The sequence below is a fragment of the Ixodes scapularis genome, unplaced genomic scaffold (assembly GCF_016920785.2).
Source record: "Ixodes scapularis isolate PalLabHiFi unplaced genomic scaffold, ASM1692078v2 PGA_scaffold4__175_contigs__length_147842914, whole genome shotgun sequence".
Taxonomy (NCBI): domain Eukaryota; kingdom Metazoa; phylum Arthropoda; class Arachnida; order Ixodida; family Ixodidae; genus Ixodes; species Ixodes scapularis.
Window position 1 is genome coordinate 46,903,993 of NW_024609879.1, and position 15,204 is coordinate 46,919,196.

Sequence of the window (15,204 nt, forward strand, 5' to 3'; positions counted from 1 at the left end):
ATGCTTATTGGAGTCATCAAATCGATGTACTAAAACTCTCTAAAATCTGCCCCTTCCACTACCCTATCCACCTTTTACCTAGTTCCCCAACCCCCTTAACGATGTTGACAAGACGCCGCGAAGGCATATAGTGACCGAAGTTTCCTGGTTTCTTCAACACCATCATCATCTCCTAGTTATTCATAGGCTAGGTGGCGCAACCTGTCACCCTTTTCTTTACAAAGGTATAGCCATTGCTATCCATCCGTCCATCCATCCTCAGAATCGGTGGTAGTATAACGTGTTTGTGTGCGTGGGATTGGAAGGGGGGGGGGGGGGGGGGGGGGGGGGCACGGCTACAAGAAGAAGAACGTCCTGGTCAACACAATTTTTGAGTATACGCTCCGTGCGGGAACTATAGGAGGCGCTTCAAAAAACGCGCGTAGCCTCACTACTCTGCGTCACCTTATGTTGTACCGTAGCGAAGGCTAGAAATTCGAGCTCATAGCGTTGGCAGCTGCCCCTAATGCACGAACGTTTGTGACGCCGAGATGTGCCCCAGAGCAAGGAGCTCGCGCTTCTAGCCTTTCTTGTGGTACATCATAAGGTAAAATAGAGTATGCGGAGGGCAAGTTTGTCTGCTTCTTGCGCAGGGGGTAGCGGTGACGTCAGAACGCCGAGCCCTGATTGGCTGATGGCGACCCCCTATCTGAGCGTCGTCTGCTCCTTTGCAACGTCGTCTGCTCGCAACGTCGTCTGCGTCTGTCTTACCTTTCCTCCGACTTTCGGAAGTGCAGAAGCCAAATTCACGAAACGATCTTACGCCAAAAATGTACGTAAGACAAAACTTAAAGGGGCACTGACACATCAAAATCATATTTTTTTTATTATCCGAAACGATTGAAAACGATGCCGGGACATTACCCTCAAAATTTGAAATTTGGGAATTCAGTATTTGTGAAGTAAAAAAACAATTTCCAAATGCCGAATTCGAAGTTCCCGCGCTATCGGCGCCGGTGCCTTGACGTCAAAAATCGCGGAGACCTGAGAGTCGACTTTCTTTCACCAGTCCCTGCTGTTGCCATGGCGACCCAAAGCGAGGAGGAAAGGAGTCAGCGGCGGCGTTGCGGCGGACCGGTTTTGAGCGGTGTCGCCTGTTTTCCGTTGGAGGATACAAATCCAGGAGACGGCACCGCAACGAACTCCCGATTTTTGGTATTTCAAAAAGAAGGGCCGTAGTGCGTTCGCAATTGCGTTAAAAAACATGTTTTACGATTGCCGTTATTAAATGTTATAGAGATGTCGCCTACAAAGCTTCTAAATTTCCTGATTTTTGACGTCACCGATCAAAAGAAGCGAGGAGGCGAGAGGCGGGAAAATCAAACGCCAAAAATAAAAAGGCGCGCGCGCGCGCGGGAAAATTTTTTTTCGCGATGCGGTTTTTTTGCGTGTCTATGACTGCTACTTGCATCGTTTTAGACAATAAAAATAAATACGACCTTTGGGGTGTCAGTGCCCCTTTAAGAACAAATTCCTATTCACGGAACAAAATTTTCGTAAGCTTTGCGCAGGTTACGACGAAATCCTACAACAGCTCCGAAGCTGTCTTACGCACTTTTTACGATCAAATCAGCATGGCCGACAGCGTCGCGGTCGTGATGACCCACGGACGTTTATATTTTTACGTGCGCTTCTGACGCGTCTCGACTTCAAGCAGCAAGAAAAAAGTAAAAACTACTTGAAACAGACCACGACGAACAAGAACGCTGGATCCACAAACATCCGGGAAGAGCTCCAACGGCCGCGATTCCAGCGAACGCGACCAAACGACCTGGGCAGTTAGGCCTAGCAGGCACTCCAACTCAGCGACCGTGCTAAATGGAATATGCCCGCGCGACCCTTCTGAACCCTTCCCGTATTATACTTTGATCGCTGACCTCAATTTTAGATTAAGAGGTAAATTTCTTCCTCTTGTTACCTCCTTGTTTCCCGAGGCAACGGTGACCCTCGCCGGTGAAAAAGCGGTGAATCTCCGGCAGACGCAGGAAAGGTAAAGCAGCCATTGCTTTGACTAGCAGACGTAAAACAGACGACGTCAACTGCGCCAACCCGCCGACGCCGTTAAAGAATGAGGGGCCTCGTCGCACACGAAAGGAGGGAAAAAGTATTTGGGAGGGAACTTGCGGACACCCGTAGTGCCGTAGAGTTATAGAGCCGACTGGGTATAACTGCATCTCTGATTATGTTATTGTTCTAGTCAATGAAAAAGAGGTTCCCCACCTGACACGGAGTGCAGTCCCAAGCCCTTAGTTGGGATACGAAGCTTCTCTATCGAGGTCATAAATTTAATATAATAACCTAAAGCGAATGGTCTCATCCATTTTGCCGCGTGGAAACGGCGGAGCATAGACACGGGATCGGCGGTCCCAGGTGGCGGTCCCGATATGCCAATTAATGCGGAGGGCAAGTTCGTCTGCTTCCTGCGCAGGGGGTAGCGGTGACGTCAGAACGCCGAGCCCTGATTGGCTGATCGCGACCCCCTATCTGAGCGTCGTCTGCTCCTTTGCAACGTCGTCTGCTCGCAACGTCGTCTGCGCCTGCCTTACCTTTCCTGCGACTTTCGGAAGTGCAGGTCTTAACGAGCGAGCTCGACTTCGCCTTTTAGAGAGTTGTTTTTGTCGAACAACTAGCAGACGCGCATCAAGGAGAGAAGTCAAAGGACTCACTGGCGAGGTGTCCCGAGGCGCCGAGGTGTGTTTGCAAAGAACCGAGAGTGAGGGTGGCTAATGTCCGCAAGTTCCCTCCCAAATACTTTTTCCCTCCTTCGTGTGCGGCGGTGAAAAAGCGGTGAATCTCCGACAGACGCAGGAAAGGTAAAGCAGCTATGGCTTTCACTAGCAGACGTAAAGCAGACGACGTCAACTGCGCCAACGGCACCAACCCGCCGATGCCGTCAAAGAGTGAGGAGTCTCGCCGCACACGAAACGTCAGAAAAAGTATTTGGAAGGGAACTTGTGGACACTAACCACCCTCACTCTCGGTTCTTAACAAACAAACCTCGGCGCCTCGGGACACCTCGCCAGTGAGTCCTTTGACCTCTCTTCTTGATGCGCGTCTGCTAGTTGTTAGACAAAAACAGCGTACCTATCGAGTTATTTGGTCTGCCCTCTCTGAAAGGCGACGTCGAGCTCGCAAATTATGAATTTTGATCATTTTCATCTGGAGACCAGGCAACACTGCCTAAGTTAGTCGCACCATGGTGTCCATAAACCACGTGACCATGAACGCTCTCTTATTCTAGGCGCCCTCATGATCGCCCAAGCTCTCCTCGCCGCGGTACGATTAAAACGGCTTACGGAACTCGGTAACCCGAACGCTACCCTCGCTCTCACCCCCGGCCTGTTGACCTTCCATCCTGCATGCGCCTGCGAGATATTCCCGGACGACGGTGACCACGAGGAGCTCGTCCGTAACTCGTCGTCGCTGGAGCTGGTCGCCAGCGGGTCGCAGTCAAAATGAACAGCTTCCAGCATCTCTTGATAGCAATCGCTATAATTGCTGCGGCGATCAATGTCGAACACTTTGACAAGGCGAGCGATGCCGTAGACATAATCGTCGCGGACCGCATGCTCGCAACGTGGAAGGTAAACGAAGAAGCTGAGGCTTGAGACGCCAAGAGAGCCAAGTCTGTGAGTGCGTGCCAGGAGACACCGCGCTGGAGGCTGACTACGTAGCCAACCTCCAGCTCCACCCGGATCCGCCCCTCCGAGGGACCCGCATAGTAATCGATTTATCCACGAAACTATCGCGCCATTTTCAAAACAAATTTAGCAGGATTATAGGAACATACAATGGGTCCCAGCAGTATGGTTATCTCATATTTTATTTCCGGCGTGTCATAACCCCTTTAAGACCTACACTTCTGAAAGTCGGAGGAAAGGTAAGGCAGACGCAGACGACGTAGCGAGCAGACGACGTTGCAAAGGAGCAGTCGACGCTCAGTAGGGGGTCGCGATCAGCCAATCAGGGCTCGGCGTTCTGACGTCACCGCAACTTTCTTTCTCAAGCGCAGAAGACGAAAATGAGCCCACTTGCGAGGCGTATAGCGGGGTAACTGGTGTTCGACTGTGAGCAGACATGTGCCTATGTCAAATGCTCTACTCAATATACTGTACTTCAAATACTTTTTGAAGTATCTTGGTGTCTTGCAAATACTTTTGATCGAGGGTACTTGATACTCTATTTCAATTACAATTCCGAGAATCTTGTACTCAATGTCTTAAATATCTTTTTTGGCATTCCGCCATATTCCGAGTGCTCCGGTATGAAGTTGCATGCGCGTGGCACGAGCAAACGTGAACTTTCTTTTGAGCAACCGAATCCTGTTGCTGGCTCCTATTAGCTAAGGTGACTTTTGTTGATCTCGTGAAAACATCGCTTTTCTGCCGATTGCGACTCATATTTTAGCCCAAAGTTCGTACAATGAAGGTTTTCTCCTCGCCTCCCCAAAAAGCGCCTTTTGTTTCGTAGAGTTTTCCCCGAAAAAACCCTCAAACAAAAGGTGGGGATTTACGGAAGTAAAGATGCCACCCTGCGCCCCAACGCAGACCGGGAAACGACCTACGAAAACAATGCAGACTTGAGTGTCAAGAAAATAACAAATAAAAAAGTAAGCACAAAAAAACAAAAAAAAAACTTTTTTTTTTGCTTTTTGTATATTTCACCTCGCTACGAAGTTTTCTTTTCTTTCTTTTTCTTTCCTTTTTTTTGTCGCCAGCCTGTCACTTATTGCTCTCGCGAACACTGTCAGTGATAAGCAGAAAAAAGGCCCGAAACCAACTACGAGCTGGATGACCTTTCAAATTGCCAACGAAGTGTCCCCCAACATGGAGTGGCCCTCTGAATGCAACCTACTTGAAGAGGCTGCGACCACTGCCGTGGCTAATATGTGTGTTCTCTTTGTTATCCATTCACTCATATCCGTATCCCTAGTTCGTTCATAGTGAACTCCCTATATAGGAAATATGGGTTGTAGTTAAACGATTCGTCTAAGGTGCGCCGCAGGACGTGATATTCAGCCATGTCACTATACGCCTCGCAAGTTGGCTCATTTTCGCGTTCTGCGCATGGGAAAGAAGGCGCGAAGGCGGGAGAGGAGGTTGATGACGATTCTTACTAAGCTCCGCCCTCGCACATGTCGGGGGAAGGCTGGGGGTAAACACACATCGGCGTCGGTAATGGCGGCCGTGCCGTAGCGTCGTCGGTGACTTCTTGCGTTGGTTCTTTGTTTACTGCAGGTTAGTGGTAATTGCTGGATTGCCAGGATCGAGTAGTTTTGTACCCCTTGTCCTCCTTCACTAGAGGCAATGAAGACGTGTTGCGTCTCTGGATGCACTGGGTGCATGTACGACGGCTTGTCGTTTTTCAAGTTTCCTAGAGACGCCAGCTCCAGAAAAAGTGGATTCGTCTTATAAATAGGGCTAACTGGAAACCTTCAGATTCCGCCGTCGTCTGCTCGAGACATTTTGAAGATCACGAGGTAGAAAGGACAAACAGGCCTCAGTTAAAAAAGGGTGGTTGTCCCACCTTGCTGCTCAAAGGAACGACGACTTCTAGGGGCCACAGCGCCGACCAATCGTGCCGGTAAGTTGCAATTGTCAGTCTCTCTCTACCTTCAAATATTTAACTATTTTGCCTTCTATGAGGTCTTCCTAATCCTTTGCTGTGATCAGGGTAGCCTTCGCGAATTCCCGAGCCATTTTGATCTTCTTCAAATAAGGTTAGGGCGTAGACATTCCGCGTTTTCGGCGCAGAATTGCGACAGAGCTGGTATCGTGGCACGAACATGCGGTCGCCGGTTTTTCCTAATTTCGACTTGAACACGACAATGGTTGTAAATATGCGGTTCAGAATCGAACTGTTCCGAACGAAAAAGAACCGATCGCTTGTTTGTGCGGGGTCGTGCAGTTCGTGTGAGGTCGTTCTTTGTCAAAGCTTCGTTAGGGAGAGCAATTTCAGCGGGCTCCGTTTTTTGCGTAGTATGTGTTTTGCCAACATTTTGTGGGTACAGATTTTGCCAGGGGCAGTCATGTATTTTGTACTATTGGGCGATAACTATTCGTGTTTACAGTGTCTATACTGAAGTTTTAAGAATTCCTGTCTTTTCCTGTTTCTGTGCACGGCAGACTGCGGCAAACAGAAAAGCAGTGTAAAAGTGATGGACCTCATCGGCTAACCACTCACTTTCTAACTTCACTGCTCGCTTCTAGGTCCCAGTCAGCCAGCTGGAGCTTCTACCGACATTCGGAAGCACACCGTAACAGATGGTGTCCACTCAGGTACAGTAAAGGGTGTGAGGCCACACTAATCAGTGATCCACCTTTTCAGTTCAATTTTCTGATCACCTGTGTTTACCTTGTCAATGTTTACATAGATCTGCCGGCAGCCCAGGGGCTTGCATCTCCTCCTACACTGGATTGTCCCAGTGGCACTGGCACGAGCCTCTTCGGTGCTAACGCGACTTCTCACAGTGACCACCCAGGTAGTTTGAAGTTCCATGCAAAGGCTGTCAGTGACACCTTTTCAATCAATTCACTCATAAGCCATGTTCGCTTCAACATTAACCTAGGTCTGACTAGAGCCCAAGGTCTTCTCCTGCTTTCCCTTGCACTAGATTACGATAGTGCCAGTGGTACGAGCCGCTATGGTGACAGCATCCCTACGTATGATGCCAATCCAGGCACTTCAATGCTCCATGCAAATGTTATCAGTGTTAAAAAGTTCCAATCCACTCGCCGACAGTCCCTGTTCGCTTCACCGTTGCCCTAGATCTGCCCGCAGCCCAAGGACTCACGCCCTCTCACTCACGAGATTGTGCCAGCAGTATTACTGCAACCGTCGCCTTGCACGGTGCCGACCCAGGTACTTCAGTTTTCCATGCAAATGCTTTCAGTGCTACACCGTTCCAATCCACTCGCTGACGGTCCCTGTTCACTTCAATGTTTCCCTAGATCTGCCCGCAGCCCAAGGACTCGTGCCCTCTCAGTCACGGGATTGTGCCAGCAGTATTACTGCAACCGTCGCTTCGCTCGGTGCCGACCCAGGTACTTCAGTGTTCCATGCAAATGCTATCAGTGTTACACCGTTCCAGTCCACTCGCCGACAGTCCCTGTTTGCTTTAACGTTACCCTAGATCTGCCCGCAGCCCAAGGACTCGTGCCCTCTCAGTCACGGGACTGTGCCAGCAGTATTACTGCAACCGTCGCTTTGCACGGTGCCGATCCAGGTACTTCAGTGTTTCATGCAAATGCTATCAGTGTTACACCGTTCCAGTTCACTTGCCGACAGTCCCTGTTCGCTTCAACGTTGCCCTAGATCTGCCCGCAGCCCAAGGACTCGTGTCCTCCCAGTCACGGGATTGTGCCAGCAGTATTACTGCAACCGTCGCTTTGCTCGGGGCCGACCAGGTACTTCAGTGTTTCATGCAAATGCTATCAGTGTTACACCGTTCCAGTCCACTCGCTGACAGTCCCTGTTCGCTTCAAAGTTGCCCTAGATCTGCCCGCAGCCCAAGGACTCGTGCCCTCTCAGTCACGGGATTGTGCCAAAATTATTCCTGCAACCGTCGCTTTGCACGGTGCCAATCCAGGTACTTCAGCGTTTCACGCAAATGCTATCAGTGTTACACCGTTCCAGTTCACTCCCTGACAGTCCCTGTTCGCTTCAACGTTGCCCTAGATCTGCCCGCAGCCCAAAGACTCGTGCCCTCTCAGTCACTGGATTGTGCCAGCGGTTTCGGTGACACATTCCCTTCATTCGCTGCCCAACAAGGTACTTCAGTGTTGGATGCAAAGTTGTTTGTGGTCTGTGCTTGTAAGTCATAAATTTGATGGGTATTATTTAGTGTATTCATCCGTTTTAGATGAACCAACGTGCAATTCACATGCGGTGTGCACTGCGTGTGAGCTCGACTCATTGGGCACGCGCCTTGAATGTTTTTCAGTGAAGGTGATGCAGAGGGTGCCCCTGCAGGTATGAAGTAACATTCATAACTTTCAAGGATAAGTGGTGTACAACCGTGAGCGATATGAAGGTGAAGAACCCTCTTCTTGTTTTTGACGCTCCTGCAAGTTTTGGAACAAGCTCTGTTCCAGAAAAGGGCTAGAACGCAAAGTTTAGACCCCAAGCCATGTAGCATTTGAGACGTTGAGAGTTAATATAGCTTTAGGGAGCCGTAAAACAGGCAAGAAACCAGGTAAGGTGTTCACTTTCATATTGCCGGCGGGTGTACATGTCTACTAATAGTGTTTTCTTTCAAAATCCATAAAATAGCTGCTCCCGAAGAAATCGATGTCAACTGCTACGCATGTCACTGTGATCCTCTTGGACAGTGCCTCAACTGCTTCTGTAGCGCACATGGCCTCGACGAGGAAAACTCACCAACAGGTGCAAATACTTTATTTTCAGGTATCTATAACCACTGGTTAGAAAGTTGAGTTCCTGTCAACTCCACAGAGAATAAGTATTGAAACACCGTCATGTGCCCCTCATAAACAATATGTTTACCAATTGGGACAAACATTGTAACATTTTACCCCTAAAATGCTGTGTGCTACACTTTTCTGAGCATGTACCCTCTGGGTTATGATTAGGGTTCGGAGTTTTCGGATTAAACCGATGAAAAGTGATAGAAGTACGTCGAATCCATTTTCAGAAATTCGGTTTTAACCGAAAAAGTGCAGTTTGTAGGTTCAGGGTTCTCGGTTTGGACCGATAAAAATATGTTGAATTCATTTTCTAAAATTCGGTGTTAATTGAAAAAGGCCACTTTGACCTTCCAGTCGCACCGCCGAGCCATGGCGAAAAAGGGGAACGACAGTGTCTATCGAAACGTGTCCGAATGATGGGATACACGGATGCCAGCACAATGTTTTGGTTTAATGTGCTCATCATTGATCACAATGCAGGGTCAGAAATGCCTCATGACTTCGTCATGTACGAGCGTGTTTTCGAGCTCGTTGTAAGGGAGACACTGGATGCAAGCCTTTGAGTGATCACAAATATAAGAGCTACAAGGATCATCTGATCTGGTGTCTGTTGGTGTTTCCTTCATATTCACTGAAAACGAGATGGTAATCTTTTGTGGGCATAAATATACACACATACAAAAAAACGAAAATTGAATTCTGAAATAAACACCGAAAAAAGTATGCCGAATTTTGAAAAAATAAAAACCGAAAACGCTGAACCCTAGTTATGATGTTAATGCAATTGATGCAAAGGTTCTTGTTATTTTTAACATGTAGGGTGTGTTGTACTTCTAAATGACACAACTGTTTACTTTCATTCCCATCATAATTCTGGGTTCTTTCAAGTGTACAATTTAGGATGTGTTAAAACTAAAAGAACCAAACTAGATTATTGCCCATGACCCTCAGCCACCGAGGAATCAAGAGCTGACTGTGGGCCAGTGTGTTCCGCTGCCGACAACATTGTCAAAGAAGTTGAGGACATCCGCGAAAGTATGCCAGCTCGCCATAAAATTAGATGTTGTCATGGTACTTTATTCCCTACCAAAAACCTATACACTCGGCGACAGATTAATTATGCAGTAGATGCTTAGCATCCAGTGCGAGCTTCTCCCTTTCATAACTCTTCGTACCACGCGTAGCCGAAGCCTGGCTGGAGGCACAGCTTGTACTGCATTCTTAACGTGTCGCTGGTAATAGTTCATATGTTGTACAAAGTATTTGTAACAAAATTTGCTTTTTGCTATTAAAAAAAGCCGCTTTTTCATTTTGGTTTGTCGCTATAAAAGAAGAAATATGTAATATTCAAAATGCTTGGAGTATATTATTTCATAAGGAGTTAAATTAGGAATGCTTCATAAAGAACCAAGCCTTTTTACTATGATTATTCAGGTGAAAACTTGTACCTTGCAAGTGAGTGGAGCTTTCAGTTCTAAACTCACACCCACAGCCAGTTTGCGTGTGCCTCACAAATGTAATAAAACAGTGTTTCATGATCCTGCATTGTGTTTCAGGTGACATGGCATCTCAAATTCGGGAGCTCACAGCAAGGGTGAGAACACTGGAAGTCGGAGTGTTTTCTGTAGAGAATTTAAATGGTAGGATGCTACAGATGTACACTGGAATTCCACCATCCAGTTTTACACCGCTTATTGGCTAATTGACCGTTTCGAGCTAAACTATTACACCGGCACAAACGTGTTTAGGCTGACACGTGCCAACCAGCTGCTGCTATGTTTGACGAAGCTGAAGCTCGGGGTTCCAGACGACGACCTTGCCGTCCGGTTTGGTGTCAGCCGCACGACTGTGCAGAATGTCTTTATGACATTTCTGCATGTCCTCTACGAGGTCCTGTTTGAGGGCATTATGGACAAAAATTTTCCCACAGGCTCATACTCAGTATCAGAGATGCCTAAGTCTTTCAAGGACTTTCCAAACTGTCGGGCAAGCATAGATTGCTCCGAAATTGAACTCGAAATCCCAAGGGTCAGTGTTGTCTCTCAAACTGTGAACTTTTCGAACTATAAGTCAAGGAACACGGTTAAGTTCCTTGTAGCAGTCGCCCCAAACGGGGCAATAATCTACACGAGTGGCTGCGACCTTGGCTCCACTAGTGACAGGAGGGTGGTGAAAAACTGCGGCATTCTTGACCGGTTGACCACAGGAGACCTGATCCTAGCAAAGGCTTCATCATCTTCGACATAATGCCAGGCGGGACCTCCTTAAATATTCCAACGTTTTTGCGAGGGAACCGGCAGGTCACACAAGACGAAGTGTCTTGCTGTAAGAAGATCGCTGCCTGCAGGGTGCACGTCGAGTGGGCCATCCAACGCGTCAAAATTTACAGGGTGCTTCGAAAGCTGCCTGGCTAACCTGCAGAGCGTCATTATTGCTCAGTAGTGGCAGCATGGCTTGTCTGCAAGTGAAGTGGCTTGATTTCCAGTTTTTTTTCAATGCTTTTTATAGATTTAGATGCTTCACAGCAGCTTTGCATGGGCGCCACCGTATCTGCTGTGTTCATTCACCTCCATGTTTTTTGTCACTGCAAAGTATTGTCTGCTGCACCCACTACCACTGGACCTTTGTGTTTGTGCCTTTTTTCTTTCTAAGGTTTAAATTGTGCAAGTTTTGCATGTTTGTATATTTTGTGCCTCTGGTCAATTATTTCATGTAATGCTTAAGGTAGCTAGTGCATTTTATTGGGGAAGTGGGACAACGACAGAATATGTTCTCACCGATAATCAATAGCTTTGAAAGTTTGCATCAGCTCACTGTAAGATTCCAATTGTTTAAATTTCCCTGAAGTGTCAGTTGCTGTATTGATAGCGGGATGAACTTTAAAGGCAATGTTGGTGCATATTCATAACATTTCGTTGACATGTAACAGGGTAAGCTATCTGCTGAAAGCGGTACAGGAATTCATTACTCTAAGCCGTGCAAATTAGGATCAAGTGGTTATTGAGTGTTCATGCTATACAGTTCAACAACCAATGCCTCCTGTAGGCTGTAATGTGATTAGGATGGCGCACCAACTAGTATCAGCTCGAATAACTAACATTTGGGCCAAGCATGTTAAAGGGATAAATTGCTAACCTGCCGCCCTTCACTGTTTGGGGATGCATGCACTGCACACTAGGCTTTACTAATGTAAACAAAAACGCACTTTCTATGAAATGGTTTTATTTTTCTTCAAGAGTGCATGAAAAGAAATTACAAAGACGCTCACTGGAAATTTAGTAAGTTTACGAAAATAAAGGCGTTATTACTGAACGTGCACATTTGCTTGAAATGACTAGAGCAAGTATGATATGTACAATGGTGGAAACAGCCAACGAAGCCACAGGACTGTGCGGTCTTGAGCTATGCGCACGCATCATGCTGGCGACAAGACAAACCATGCGAGCCAGGTGCTGATTGGTGGCAAATCATATAAAATAGGTGTGTGTGTGCTATCGAACACGCCAAGGCCGGATAACCGGATGTTTGCAGCTGCTAATCTCGCGATTAGCCAGCGCCCAGCTCACGTGGTTCCTTTCGCTCAAAAAAAAAAAACTAAATGTTCAAGGAAACTTGTAATCCAAGGTTTTTAAATATTTAATCTATGACTAGTATGACTGGTACGAAGTATGGTTAGCAAAGTCACCTTATGTCTCTTCTTGCTACTCAAACATTTTCCATAGATAAAAAAAAAGGCTGTAGTCTTTGGCAGCGACCAAGTTTGAAGGAAAAAATAAACATTTGAAGGGCCACTCCATTCCAAAAAATGTGCTTAATTTTGACATGGTCAGTTAAAGCCAAATTGGACACTCAACATTTAGAAGCATCACAATCGCTAACCTGGGGTTCTTAGTGTGCATGCATCATGCAGTTGTGTTTACATGACCATGACAGAATGAAGCTCATCCAAAGCGAAAAATGAAACCCAGAAGTATAATCCTTCGGAGTCAGTAGTGTATGGAGTTCACTAGGGCATTAAACTACACGGCAGGACGAAGGGACCGGGCCATTGCCGCCTCATGCGATTGGTTAATGGCGTGGAACTGATCAATCGCAGCAGGCATTGATGTCCCAGTTCCTTCCCGCCATGAGGTGCGAGTTGTCAGTGGCTTCCAAGGTGAAATAGCAAACAATCACGATGCAATCCTGTATCCCGTCTCGCATCACCGTGGCACTTTGTTCATAGCAGACGATCAACACTTGTTCTGGTCTGTTAACAGGCAACATGACATTTCCTTGTTTTATTTTGATGTGTGAATGACGCTTCATAGAAGACGAACTGTCTACGAATAGTATCTTTGCTCGCTTTGTGAGAGGGAAATTTGGACTTGCTCGTACTCTCATGGTGACCAAAATTGTACCCCTGTAGGAGACCTACCGTATTTACTCGCGCAATTAACACACTTCATTTTTCCAAAGAAAATAACACATATTTGGGGGGTAAAATCATTATATGGGGTAAAATTTTTGCAATTACAGATTTTGCGAAAATGCCATTTTAGGCGCCAATATGACGCGGCAGGATACTGTGGCACGTCTGCACTGACTGAGGCGCCCCACAACTGGTCGTGGGGGCACCACAGTAACCATACTTTTCAAATTGCAAACCTTTTTTAGGGTGCTTTCGGCGTGCCTTTTGCCGAAGGAGAAGCGCCTTATGAAGCTCACTCGGCACGAAGAGTGACGCGGCTGTTCTTAGGCCTAACCACTTTCACGATTTCACTGCCCGTGGAAGTATATACGGTATGTTGTGTATCATTCCTTAAACGAAACAAAAACATTTGAAATCTGGAGTGGCCCTTCCGACAATGCGTACACTACAGGCGCAAATAATGGTGATGAGTTAAGCTTTGGCCCATACCTGGAAAATACAGCTTGAACTTGGAGAAGAAATGTAGAGCGAAAACGGGAAGGATGGAGACAATAAGGCTGTCTCATCTCACCTCTTCCGTTGTCTTTCCTCGTCTTCATCTCTCCTGTTTTCTCTCTACGTTTCTTCCCTAAGTTCAGGCTGTTTTTTTTTTTTCAACTACTGGAGCACCACCTCACAAGCCAAGCCTCCCCTTAAAAAGGGGTAGCATTCTACTGTAATAAAAATTCAAGAGCTGTGGCAGCTTCTCCTGGTCCCACATGGCGTCTGCTTCGACACGCAGGACGTGTAGATCCTTATTTGTCCGCAGTGCAAGATCACAAAATCTCCGCCTTGTAATAGTGAGGCACCCCTAAATCTGGTAGTAGTAGGGGTGCGACGTGATTAGGGAGCCTGTGGTGTCAAGGGAGAAGTCTTTGGCCCCAAAGGCCTTCTTAATCATGTGGTCCCTCCAGGTCCAGGGGCACTTCACTTCCACAAGGCCATCTGTACTAATCAACCCATCGGGGCTCCCACCCAGGACTCCGCTCTCGTGGAGCCACAAACCTCACTTAGTGGTCGTCAAACCCTTTTGCTGTTCGTACTTTAGGAGAGCATCCTCTTCATGAACCTTGTCCCAGATTACTTCGCAGTTGGTTGAGAGGTTGTGCTCTCCTGTAAAGAGAGCAGTCTTAGTAGTTTAATGGTCCACTTTTATGCCTGAGCACGGTGCTCACTTTCACACATAATGAGTTTAGATTAAACCTTTCTGGTCAACTTATGGCTAGACCTCTAAACTCGTCAAATACAAAGTTGGAACCGAAAGTTCGCGGAGCGCGCCAATTGGACGCTGGCTAAAAAAGTGCGAAGTCATCGTCTTGATAGTCCAATCGGCACGCTTTGTGAACTTTGGCCCCAACTTTGTATTTGACGAGTTTAGATTCCCTGGTGTCTGATTCCATGAGGATCAGCACCAGCGAATTCGAAATTTTACTAATTAAATTAGAGCTAGGTATATTGATGCCCCATCAGTACCCAAATGTTTGGCAGTCATAGACCCGCTGACCCACTCAGAGTTTGTATGGGTACCCACCCCTGAGTATTGGCGACTTCAGCGGAATCGACGCCGCGTAGCGGCAACGCCAAGAAGCCTAGGAAAGGAGGTCATTTCGACTCCGTCGTCTGCTATCGCTGCTTGGTTCTCATAGGCAGCCACTGATCTCTATGTCTATTTGCTGGATCGCGTTTGACCAGCTCCGCCTATGGACCGAAATGCGGTCACTGGCGGCCATCTTTAGGTAGAGTTATATCATCTCTAGCCATCGTAGTAATATGGCGGACAGCGCAATGGCGGCCGTGTGCCATAAAATAGCCGTGGATCTAGTACACTGTACCGTGGGAGATAATTCGTGCTTGATTCAAGTTGTTCGACGACGCAGATTCTTGAAACCCGGCGTGAACGGTAGCCTCATCTTTGAGGACCCGGAGAAAGTTCTACGAAAGCGCAGCACCGGGGGAAAGCAGCGCAGCTCGCATCGAAAGCAGACTCCGTAACGGCGTCTGCTTTCGACGCTTCCTTCGATGCGACTTTCGATGCGAGCTGTGCTGCTTTTCCCCCGGTGCTGCAATTTCGTGAAACTTTCACCGGGTCCTCAAAGATCGCGCTACCGTTCACGCTGGGTTTCAAAAACATGTTTCGTCAAACAATTTCAATCAAGCACGAAATATCATCCACCCTATTTTGACGGCAGCCTGCCACCACACCTGCCAAAACGCTGTCTGCCATGGATGGATTACAGTGGCTGCAGGAGCTGTACCTTGGCTAGAGGTAATATAACTCTACCTAAAGAT